Here is a 12947-nt window from a genome sequence, read left to right as displayed (position 1 = left end):
ACTAATTACATTTGGAGGGGAAAGAGAGTGGTTATCAGTGCTGCTCTCCGGGTGTGAGGACAGTAGTATCTCCCTCCACCAAAGAGAGGGGTTATCCTCAGGCACCGTGTGGACACCCCTAAAGGCACAGAGGACCAGGGAGGCTGAAGCAGTTGCCTGACTAAATAATATGACTTAGAATCAGAACTCAGAATTGTGTTTCCTTTCATCCCACCTGTCCTTGTAATCGTATTCATTACGATCTAGGAGGCAAAAGGCACTCATACACTGAGATGTTTTTGAATACAATTTAATATGTGGGTGTCAGCGATGCAGTGCTAGTGGTGGAGAAGAGGATAGGAAGCCTGTCAATGTTATTCTCTTCAGGACTCTGAAGGGCTTTGAGAGAGTACGGGTCTAGGGATAATATTTCATATTTGTTCATTTTTTGAGTTGGAAGAGGTTTGAATGGTACGGTGGTGTTCCATTTTATCTGGCGTCTTTCACTTAGAGGAAACATGCACGTCAAGGTTAAAACATCACAGTCACAACACATCTCGTCTCCCAGGCCTCAGCAATTACTGTTGCAGTCAGACATCCCTGTCTCAAATCACATTGCTGCTCCTGCCACAGACATGTAAGTGCACAGCTCCTGAACATTGAGGATGTATGATAATGATGTTCTAGGAGGCAGTAAAACGCTGAGGTTCCGTTCCCACACTAACAAAGAGCCCTAGCACATCAGCCTGACGAAGTACCCACAATCCTTAGCCTTTCTTTTTGGGTCCCGATGGAGCCAGGCCCTACAGTGTACACAGTGATGCTTCTTCATGTAAATCTCCCAATTTGGTGAATCATTCAGCTGGCGGTGTTGTGTTTTCCCTTTCTATTTCTCTCTCTCTCTCTTTCTCTCTCTCTCTCTCTCTCTCTCTCTCTCTCTCTCTCTCTTTCTCTCTCTCTCTCTTTCTCTCTCTCTCTCTCTCTCTCTCTCTCTCTCTCTCTCTCTCTCTCTCTCTCTGCGTTTTCTCCTTCCGCTCTATCCCTCCATGTAAAAGACAGGCATACTGAATATTTTTACATCTGTGTCTAAATGATTTTCTCCACCATTCCTTCAGTCTCTATCGCTAATGATGTGCCATACTCCATTTGACTTTGATGTTGAGTTGCATCTGAAAGGCGGGAGAGAGAGAGGGGAGGGGAGGGGAGGGAAGATGAAGAAGGAACTGAATTGATACACAGGCGCACAATACAGGCCGTTTTCATGCCCTGTCACCGCACCCTACTGATCATCCTGCTGCCTTCTAAAAACTCCTCTAATGATACGGCTTCTACTCCAGATGTGATCTTCTGAGACGGGAGACGGGCCACAGACACCGCTCTGAGCAACTCTGCTCTCTGTTCAGAGCCAGGGCTGTCTTCCCCCCTCCATGACTTCTCTCCACGCTTCGTCTGGGATCTCCTCAGTCGGAGTGTCGTCGCGGGCCTGTCGTGTCGTCAGTGTGTGACTGAGGGCAGGAGTTAGGGATGTTGTTCTCCCCATGTCATTATGGAATGAGACTCAGCCTCTCACGGGACGATTACAGTGGAGGCTGGTCGAGGTGGAACAGTTACAGGCTCCATTGTAACGCATTACATGTAACGAGGAATCGCGGTATCAATCACGATGTGGTATCAAAGAATGATGTATGATGTACCTCATTCTATTCCATGCAGTACAAGGAAATAGTCATGTTTACAGTAATTGCTGAGATAGTTGCTGAAATAGTCATGTTTACAGTAATTCAGAGCAAGATGAGAGAATTCCCCTGGGAAAACGTCTCCAATCGTAGAAGTGGATACCTTTTGATGAACAGCTTGATGTTGGCATGTTCACTGCTGGATGTAATAAGACAGCTGATTGGACTTCAGACTGGTGACATTGCTTGTGTGTCTGTTAGATGAAGGGCATCCCCTGCTCAAAGACCTCCGCAAAACCTCATACGGACTCATCCTTTTCTAGTCAAGATGGCTGATTGGATTCTGTCCTGAGGATATTGCTGATATTGCTTTCTGGAGTCGTATTGGTTGTAGAAGGGGGTACAGAAAGACTTATCAAGCCAATAGTTGTCGGGTTGATCACTAGATGATGGTCAGAGACCTCTCGAAACACTGATTGAATGAAGGTCGAGTCTCCCTGGTCATCGGAATGGACCTCCTCCCTTCCATATAGTGGAACCCTCCCTCTAGTCACTCTTTCCACTAACACGTTTCATCTCAGCAGTACTGTGTGTCCAAGACAATTTCCCTTCAGGGACATTAAAGTCATATCCTATCCTATCCCAAACTCGTTTTTCTCCTGATGGGATTTCGGTGGTCTTTCACCCCTGGTAGATTCATCTCTGTGCATTTGACTTCATATGGCCATTTATACACCCCGGCTGGACTAGAAGGATTAATCGCTGTTCAGGAAACGGATTATGGCGCCGGTTAAAAACCAATAAACACACAACGAGGCATCGCTTCTCCTCCGACAGCCGCTCACTTAATGAGTGAATGAGCAGCATTTTTCATAGTGGCCGCGACAGAAATGTTAATAATGGCATGTTACTAATTCATTATACACACACACACACACACACACACACACACACACATTCATCCTCCCCTGCACCATAAGGTTGTCAGCCATCTTGTTGTCAGTAGCTCAGCTCAGCGCCTGCGATGAGGGATGGAAGTGCATGTTCGCCCACGTGTGTGTAATTGTGTTTACGTTGATTAAACTCAGCTACTGGCGACGGTTATGATGATGGGGAGAGTCTTTATTAAAAAGAAGGTGTGTGTGTTGCAGGGACTCCTAATGAAACAGAAGGGTGTGTGGGTGTGTGTGTGTGTGTGTGTGTGTGTGTGTGTGTGTGTGTGTGTGTATGTCTGTGGGTGTGTCTGTGGGTGTATGTGTTGGGCCCTATTCAATCAAACCTGGAAACTGGATTTCACTGATGTCCCACATCCCACATATTTCCTTCCTCTGCATGAACGCATGTTTAGATGTGGTGGTTAAACAAGCACACATTTGTCTTGATTTGTTGTGGCTCCAAGTCTTCCTCAAACAGATTGTGTTCATTTGCAAACGCAGAGGTGTGTGTGTGTGTGTGTGTGTGTGTGTGTGTGTGAGAGAGGCGCGGCCATTTATTAAACAGAAGGTGTGTGTGCTGCTGTGGGCGTTGGTGTGTGAGAGGCACTTTATTAAACAGACGGTGTGTATTTACCTGGTTGGAGATGTGTGAGAGTGCCCCCCTCTCCTCACGAGTGGGGCCAGGTGGCCATCATCAGGGGGGTGAGGGGGCTGATCACCTGCGCTCTGCAGTGTTAATGAACATTTTAATCAAGGCCCGTATGCCAGACAGAGCTCTGTCTCAGTATGTACCACCGCCCTGCTCAGTCTCATCAACTCTCCAGAGCTGTCCCTGGGTGTGGCTGAAGAGTGGGATGAGGATGGGTGGTCTAGGTGACGAGGATGAGAGTGGTGATAACATAGGGAAGAGGCTCAGGGAGAGGGCTGGTTGGGGGATGAGATGGGTCACGGTTGGGGGACGAGAGGGGTGGACGGTGGGGGTGAGGCTGGTTGGGGGATGAGAGGGTTCGGGGGGGTGGGGGATGAGAAGGCTGGGGGATGGGGGAGGGGCTAGTTGGGGGGGATGAGATGACAGGAAGGCTGGGAGTGTTTATTTGGAACATTTGGTTTGGTGAGTAGAGAGGGGTAAGTGGGTTGGGGGGTCGGGGGTGGTGGTCTAGGGGAGTTACATACCGTACTCATACCTCGGGTGATGTACCTGCAGACGGGCTCTGAGATACACACCTCTCACTCCTAACGCCTGCGGTGGTTTCACATTTATCCTGTCAACACTGGACTACACACATACACACACACACACACACACACACACACACACACACACACACACACACACAAACACAAACAAACAATAGTGCCTCCAGGCCATAGCTGTGCTTGGTGCACTCTGGGTGAGTACAACCAACTTGTGAGCATCACCACCTCCCTCCTCACTGCCATCCACTCTGGCCCCTCTTTGGGCATGCTTACAGAACTGCACAGGACTGACCACCACTGACACCACAGCAGGACTGACCACCACTGACACCACAGCAGGACTGACCACCACTGACACCACAGCAGGACTGACCACCACTGATACTGCAGCTCGTATTGATATTCTACATCAGAATAAATAAGATCCAAACGCAGATCACAGATGAAATGATGGGAATTTGCAAGCCTGTGTTGGCTGTTTTAGCTAGAGTACACTTGTTTTGTCATTGTCGCAAAGTGTGTGTGTGTGTGTGTGTGTGTGTGTGTGTGTGTGTGTGTGTGTGTGTGTGCGCGTGCGTGCATGCGCGTGTGTGTACGCGCGTGTGCGTGGATACATGCATACATGCATGTGCGTGTGTGTGTGGAAATGTGTGTGTGGAAATGTGTGTGTGTGTGTTTGCGTTTGAAGATGTGTTTGTGTGTGTGTGTGGAGATGTGTGTGTGTGTGTGGGATGTGTTAGAAGGGGCGGTTTTAATCACTGCAACAGATGTGCATGTCAGAGTCCTGCAGCTATCTGAATGATATTCAGATTAAGCTCAACTTCAGAGTCCCAGCGCCGCTGAAAAGCACTCTGGGGAGGCTCGACAGGTGGCCGGGGCTTAGTGATGTCATCACGGCGTCAGAGACTCCCGCTTGTCTGGGCCGCGACACTAATCAGAGCGGATTTGCACGCTGCGACACCCAACTGGCCCAGTACTCACTGCTCAGCAGACACAAGAGGAGATAATGAATTCAAGAGCAAATCCCCCCCCCCCCCCCCCCTCTCTGTCTGTCCCCTCTTTCCTTCACATCCCTCTGGGGAGGCAGCGGGAGGCAGAGATCAGAGGACGGGGCTCATTGTAAACTGATGGGATGGAATGAGGAATGGTGTCGGTATCCCACTCACGTGTTTGATCCCATTCCTCATTCCATTCCATGCGTTTACAATGAGCCCCGTCCTCCGATTTCTAACTCCTCTGATGTCCGTCTACTTCAGTGTAGTTTCACAGTGCCGGGGAACGAGCGCGGAGAAGCTCAAAGAGATGGCTATCGCAAGTCGCTTAGAGGCTTATGATTGAAACACTCTTATGATCCACACAGGCTTTAAAAGCCGCACTTAAAAGTCTCCAACAAATCTCGGATCTATCTCCCATTTGTGGTTTTAGGGCATATTTCAAAACCCCAAATCTAGGGTACAACTTTTTTTTGTTTGTTTTTTTGTTGCGATATTGCTGTTAGATGTTGCTTCTCTGTCTGTGACTAACGTTGTGGTGTTTAGCTTGTTAAATTCCAATGTGATAAGCGTAGGACTCAGCTTCAAAAACAATTGAGTCCTCCTTTTCATGTGCTGTTTTGGAGAGGAGCACTTTGTCCTTCAAAGACCTGGCTTATGAGCTGCGTGGAGAGCTTTGCCAAGGGACCGTTACTTGATTACTAGCTTTCCACACAGTCCACACAGAGTTTTGTAAAGTGACCTCCCCTCCCTTCTCTTCTCTTCTCTTCTCTTCTCCTCTCCTCTCCTCTCCTCTCCTCTCCTGAAAACACAAGATAGGTGGTAGCAGTAGTGGAGGATGCTCACAGGGGCTTGGCCTTCATCTACTTGTGAAAGCATTATGGAAATGAGCTTATACAGTATGTTGATTAAAGCTGTTAGACCCTGTTCTGGTTTCACCTAATCCTATAACTTGGCACATGCGGTGCATGACATTCACTCTACTGTGTGGCTACTCTGTATATTCCAATTATGGTTTATCTTGTATTCATCATTATTCTATTTTATTTACAGGATTAGTATTTTGTGGCAAAATGATCTTTAAGCTCAATGTGAAACTGTTATGAACTCTGCGTCTGAAGTTGGGGTTTTATCAGCTGAAAACATTTTGATTGAGCATTATTGTTTGTCTGCCTGGCTCCAAGCCTTGATTTCTGGTTTATAAATGAAGAGATTTGGATTACATCAGATATCCTTTCAAAATATTTCCCTGATTAAGTAGATTATTGTAATTTATTTCACACCGTGTTTGACAATTTTCAAAGAACATCTCACAACTAAGGTGCCTTTTAACTGTGATTAAGAACTACACTATTAAAGAATCAAACCTTTATCCTCTTAACCAAAATAATGAAGACATTTCACTGGAATTTATTTTGTCTTCCCTGCCTTTGCCAACTAACAGCAATGCAGTAACATTTTTAACCTCCATATTATTTGGTGTCAAGTCTAAATGCACATATTATAAACAAAATCTCAAAAAGTGTAGCAACTCCCTGAGTAAAAACCCCTCTCCTCCATTTTAAACAGGGTTCATTAATAATCCATAGAAATATGGCGGTGTTGGTATTGGATGTGATAGTATGTGATTGTCTTTAGGCCAACCTTTTGACCTTTAAGGTCGTCTGGATTTGAATGGCGGGCCTGTTGAGCATCTCTCAACAGAGAGAGAGAGAGAGAGAGAGAGAGAGAGAGAGAGAGTGGAAGAGGGAGTGTGGAGAGGGAGGGGGAGGGAGGGAGGAAGGGAGGGAGATAAAAAGTAGATAAGAAGAAGGAGAGAAGTATACTTATTTTGAGTTTCAGCGGTGACAGAAATTGAATCCTCCTTTCATCCTCAGTGGGCGAAAAGCTTCTGAATTGGAGCTCTCGGCTCCTTTTGTTGTCTTTGTGTAAATATACATATTCTACACAGCGTAAGTGACATACCGGGGCAGCTGTTGACACCAGAGCGGATCACTTCCTGAAACACAGTGACTAATGAAATTGTGGCTACACTGTCACTGGCGACAGAACAAGGGAAGGGAATATGAAAGGTGAGTGTTGGAAAACAGGAGCTTAATATAGATCCAATACATCAACACACCAGCAGGGATCAGTTAACAGTCATGTCAAAGTAAATACAGAGGAGTCCAGGCAGGGATGTTTGTTTTCACCCTCCCTCCTACTAGATGGATGTGGGGATGCAATCATTAATCATGTTAGATTGGGGGGGGGGGCTGTCTGTCTGTCTGTGTGTCTGTTAAGGCTTTCACACCGGCAAGGCTGCGTGCCGTTTCTGGTTCCCAGTCTCAGAACCTTCATACCAGTTTAAGCGGAAACCACGACGTCATCAACGTTGGGTGACGAAGCGGCGGGATAAACAAAAATGGCACAACAAGATGGCGGCTACTTCACTGGAAATGAGGATAATATCTTACAATTCAAGTCCATTCAAACAACTTTATTAGTCCCACTAGGGGCAATTAATTAAGAGCAGCATGTTCACAGAGAAACATCAAAACGTCTCACCACATAAAAACAACAATAACAACAACAAGTGCACCAGGAGCGAGGAAGATCATTGGGTATCGTGGGTACCTTGAAATAATACAATACAATTCAACAATCAATGAATACGCCTATCTGAGTTTAACAGTCTGACCGCAGAAGGGAATCCAAAAAGTTGTTGTCATACCAAGAAGTAAAATCAGTGAGCACATTCCCATGATCAGATTCTGAACCTCTGAGAAAGGGACACAACAGTATCTAAATAATTCTAAACACATTTCACGTTTTCGGTGTGAAAGCCCTATGTCTGTCTGTCTGTCTGTCTGTCTGTCTCTCTCTGTCTGTTTGTCTGTGAGTCTGTCTGTCTGTCTGTGCGTCTGTCTGTCCATCTGTCGTCCTCCTGTGGGTCTTTACTCTAGAATATGAGAGTAGCTCTAATGAGTTTTCCATAGTAAGCCCACACAGGAGAGACCTGTTCTATGGTGGAGTACTGCTAATGAGACTTTCCTCTCTCACACACACACACACATTCACACACACACACACACACACACACACACACACACACACACACACATACACACGCACGCACAGGAGTGATTGAAGCTTGTCATCCCTCTGTGTCATTATGCTAACACTCTCTGTCTGCCTTTAATGTCTAATAGCAGTTTAATCTCAATCATAATTGGTTGCCCCGCTGATTTAATCAAATATGCATGCTGATGTTTGTTTACTGTTGTTTCTCTGGAGTCAAACTTCCTGCTTGTCACTTGGGTTAAGGTTAGAGTGAGGGTTGGGTATGTCTGGATGTCTCTGTGACATCTCCTGAGACACAGAGGGGACTGTTTCTTCATTCTAAATTGAGTGCATCACAATAGTATACAGTGGCTGCCTTCACTTGTGTCTTGCACTAATGTGAAAGAACTGGATTAGCCTTACAGCAAATACCATCTGAGATATCCTGTGTTTTTGTGCAGATGAAGGAGTGGAGAAGTGCTGCTCTTTCTTATAGTACCTCAGCTATCATCTTGACCCATAGATGGCAGTGTTTCCATTACACCATACGAGCACTGCCCAGATTCACAAGGGTGTGAAGAGAGCGGACAGGCTTTGACAGCTCTCCATAATGTGGATTTACCGTAATAGCCTCGTAGGAAATGAGATGTAGAGTGTTAAATAGTTTGGAAAGACATCCTACTCTGCTGCTGTTCCGTGACCTTGTGGTAGGATCTTACAGACCAGAACGTTTACAATGGCTTTTGAGTAATGACACCGGCGATAGGGTCCAGAGAAATCACCCTCTCTGTCTCAGAGTCCTTCTGACCTGTTGATGGACTCATCTCTACGCCGACCATCCAGACATGAACAGGCTCCTTTGTCCTCTGGAGCTCATTTCGACCCTGTGCTTTTTCTCCCCCCCCCCCCCCCCCCTTTCACTTTGGTCTCTCAATTAAGTCTTTGTTCCTGCGGCTATAGAAAGTCAGTGATCTGTGTCGTTTCTGTTCGTGCATTATTTATTTGCACAAATCGGGGAGACCAAAAGGTTTTCTTTTTAAAAGGACAAGTCATTCTGTGTAGAGTGCCATTCACTTTAAGTAAGTCAGAGCAGCATGCCTGTCAGAGGTTGCCTGGCTGCTGTCTCCTGGGCCCCATTGTGATGTAACCGGCCTGGCTGTTGACGGCAAACTGAAGTTTTGTCAAGTAAGTTGTGATGGCGTACGTCAGTGGTGTCAATCCTCTGATGGTGTGTTTGTGTCCAGTCATTGACACCTCATCATCCGACGTGCGTAGTCGCTAGTCAGACACTCCTTGTCTCCCTCAGTCTCATAATAGCCTAGTGATACCATCAGGATATCACACAGCTCTGGCAGACCTGATAGTGCCAGCCGCCTCTCTCTCTCTCCCTCTCTTTCTCCCCTCTCTTTTTTTGGTATTCCACTCTCTCTTTCTTTCCTTCTCCCTTCCTCCCTGCCTCTCTCTCCCTCTCTCTCCCTTTCTGCCCCCCCTCTCCCTTTCTGCCCCCCTCCCTCCCCAATCCCCAAAATAGGAAATATATAAATTACACTTGCTAATGGGATGCAGCAGCAGTTTTTTTTTTCTGTCTCCTCTTCCTCTCCCTTTTAATTCTGTATCAGGAACAGAGCACATTTCATTTGAATGAACGGATTGTTCTTAGTGAAGTTCTGAGTGAACTGCAAGTGTTTGTGAATAGTTGGAAACTGAAAGGAGAAGGGAGTGGAGGGTTTTGAGAGAGTGAGAGAGAGAGAGAGAGATAGATAGAGAGAGAGAGATGGGGGGGGGGGGACGCTACCAACATCTAGATCTCCTCTCTCTCCTCTTCTTTCCTTCTCTCCTTTCGTCTTCTCTAGTGGACAGCCTTCTCTCCTTTGCTTGCAGATGGGAACATCAATACTTAATGTACTCGCTGCCTCTCTTGAGCTCCCCTTCTGCGAGGAGGAGATACCCAGCACCAGGCACAATTCCCAGCGCTCGCTACATAGTGTGCCAAATGGTTAGGATCTTATTTTGCTTCCTCTCCTACTGTATACCCCAGTGTAGGCTTGTGGAGTTAGAACTCAAGAGGCTCATTGTAATGCATGGAACGGAATATAATGAGCCTGTCTTCCGATTTCTCCCTCAACCTGCCTCCTCCTGGTAGACTGTGTGCTTTGCTCAGATTTGGGGTTCAGATTGCCCTTGCATGTGAGCTTCTTCCTACATTTATCTGTTTTCAACCAATCCGGGTCGTGTTGATCTTCGTCCTCCATTATCTAATGCTGACAGACTCTCTGGAATCTCATCTCAATGGAAACCGTGTACACTGTAGATTGTGTTGTTGAAATTAATGTTAGAGCAGTCGACCATGACAGGGGTTCTAGAATGTTAGAGATTTACATTGCTTTATTGACATTTAGCAGACGCCTTTATCCAAAGTGACTCTAGAGGGGATGAAGAGCTCTTAGGAGGGACAGTTAAGGTGTCGTCTGAAGAGATGGGTCTTCAGTCTATGGTGGAAGATAGGTAGTGACTCTGCTGTCCTAACAGCAGTCAACTATGGCAGGAGTTCTAGAATGTTAGAGCAGTCAGCCATGACCGGGGGGGTTCTAGAATGTTAGAGCAGTCAGCCATGACCGGGGGTTCTAGAATGTTAGAGCAGTCAGCCATGGCTGGGGGGGTTCTAGAATGTTAGAGCAGTCAGCCATGACCGGGGGTTCTAGAATGCTAGAGCAGTTAGACATGACCGGGGGTTCCAGACATGGTCATTTGTCAGACTACATGTTGAGGTTACTGTACAGTCGTCACAGCAGGAGTTAATCAGCACTCCCTGTCTGAGCCCAAACTAACCTGTCTATGATCAATCACCAGGATAGTTTAGAGATGACCAGCCACTTTTTGAGGATATGTGCCTTTAAAAACAAATGTGATTTGGGATTTAAGCCTTATTGAGGGTGCTTGAAGCAAGTCATCCTTCATACCAGGCTTCAGTACCCCCTCTGTTATGTGCTAGTGCTCTGTGTGTACTATAATGAGACTGTGTGTGTACTATACAAGTCTGTGTGTGTACTATAGTAAGTAAGTAAGTAAAGCTTTATTTATATAGCACCTTTCATACAAGAAATGCAGCTCAAAGTGCTTTACAACAGGAAATGAGACTGTGTGTACTATACGAGTCTGTGTGTACTATACAAGTCTGTGTGTACTATACGATTCCATAATGTGTACTATATGAGTCTGTGTTTGTACTCCATCTATGAGTATGCATCTGTACTACACAAGGGTATATTTTTGAGGTTTGGAGGAAAAGTATTGGTCTTCCACACTAGATGTCGGAATAATTGATTTGACCCACTTCAACAATTGTCATTAGTCATCTGCTGCCTTGCATTAAATTATGGCGGCAAAGGCAAATTAATCGGCTGTGTGATCCACTCTCTCTCCTGGGAGGGGCTGTCCGCCCTTTAACAGCGGCAAGACTATTAACACAATAACCAAAAAGCAATTAGATTGACTTTTTAAAATGGCAGTCAATTAACGCTGTGGCGGCGACAGCGGTGGCAGAGAACGAGGGATTTGGGGGGACTGGGCAACCGAGCAGCTTGTTGCTAATGAGAGAGGCCGTTTGTTTCCCGAGACAGCGTTTACTCATCGTTTAAGTGGCGAGCAAAGCGTGCTGTGTCGTCACTGTCAGCACTGTGGTTGATGTCGTGTTGATACAAATGACCTCACGACCCCGTCGGTCAAGAAATTAACCCTTGTGTTTCAACCAAAATGAAGATGAAAGGGTGGATTTCAGGTTGTCATGTAGTCTAGACATATTCATGACATCAGGGCCAGCTACATTTATGATATGTTTATGTGTACATTGTAGTGATACCATGATGCTTCCACCTCCGAACTTCCGAACTTCACTGTAGGTATGGTATTTTTAGGATCATATGCAGAGCCATTTCTCCTCCAAACATGTTGCGTTGTATTGTTGCCCATGTTCGTCTGAACGTTTTTTCGTCTGAACGTTTTTTCGTCTGAACGTTTTTGTCTCGTCTGACCAGACTACATTGCGAATGGAGACTGTGGTGTTGAAATGCATTGCCTATTGTTTTCTTTTTGACAACTGTACCCTCTGCTTCTTGGAGCTCTGCTCGAGTGGTCCTTGGCTCTTGGGCTACTCTGACTAACTTTCTGACTGCCCGGACAGAACTCTTGTGAAGAGCTCCTGAGTGTAGCTGGTTGTTGGTCAAGTGATGTTCCTTCCACTTGCAGATAATGGCCCCAATGGTGCTTATAGGATCGTTTAGAAGTTGAGAAAACCGTCGGTAACCAGTGCCATTACTATGCTGCTCAACAACCTTGTTGCGAAAGTCTTGGGAGAGTTCTTTGCCTCTACCCATAATGAGATATTTCTTGCAGGAAAGCTTGGTGACAAATGATTTGTTTACTTGCATTCAGAAGTGGGAAACCCTTTTTTAAAGTGGAAGTACTTACCCACCTAATTAGCACAGGTAGGAGAACTCATTAGTGGCATAAGCGGATTTAGTGCTTTTTCTTACTGTGTTCAATACTTTTTTCCTGTGGTATTCCACTTTATTGCACATATATTTTTTTAATGGGTTGGAATGTTACAATTTCTTTAGCTGTGTAGTGTTATTGAGTGAATACCAATGTCTGGTCTACATTTCATGTGAATAGCTGCAATGGAAATATGTTGAATTGAAAAATTGTTGATGTTGTTGAATACTTATGTCCCCCACTGTATCGTCAGTCCCTAGCTAGTTTTCCTCAGCACACAGATACAGAACAAAACAAGCTGTACTTTACCTGGAAGTAACTCAAATATCTCCTGCTGTAGTATCACTTATTTATGGGAGAGGAAAGCCAGTGTTATTGGCCATGGAGTACTACTTGTAGGCTATTTGTGCTTCTGCTGTTCAGTACTGGAACTGTATCAAGAGTTGTATGAGCTGGCTCATGGATTATTGATAATAATAATAATAATAATAATAACAATAATAATTATTATTAAAATAGTCATCATATGAGTAATTCAGTTATTTCGTATGCATTTGTATGTATGTTTGTATGTAAACATGTAATCGTGAATGTGTGTGTGTGTGTGTGTGTGTGTGTGTGTGTGTGTGTGTGTG

At 45.5% G+C, this 12947-nt stretch overlaps 1 protein-coding gene across 1 annotated transcript in view; it reads left to right on the top strand.

The window, feature by feature from the left end:
• Positions 1-12947, top strand: part of snx29 (sorting nexin 29) — a 71817-nt gene that overhangs the window by 15480 nt on the left and 43390 nt on the right. The gene's annotated exons all lie outside the window — the stretch shown is intronic.

Source organism: Nansenia antarctica (genome assembly GCF_963989245.1).
Source record: "Nansenia antarctica genome assembly, chromosome: 11".
NCBI classification, from domain to species: Eukaryota; Metazoa; Chordata; class Actinopteri; order Argentiniformes; family Microstomatidae; genus Nansenia; species Nansenia antarctica.
The sequence above is the reverse complement of the archived record's forward strand: the minus strand, read 5'-3'. Positions and strand labels throughout refer to the sequence as shown.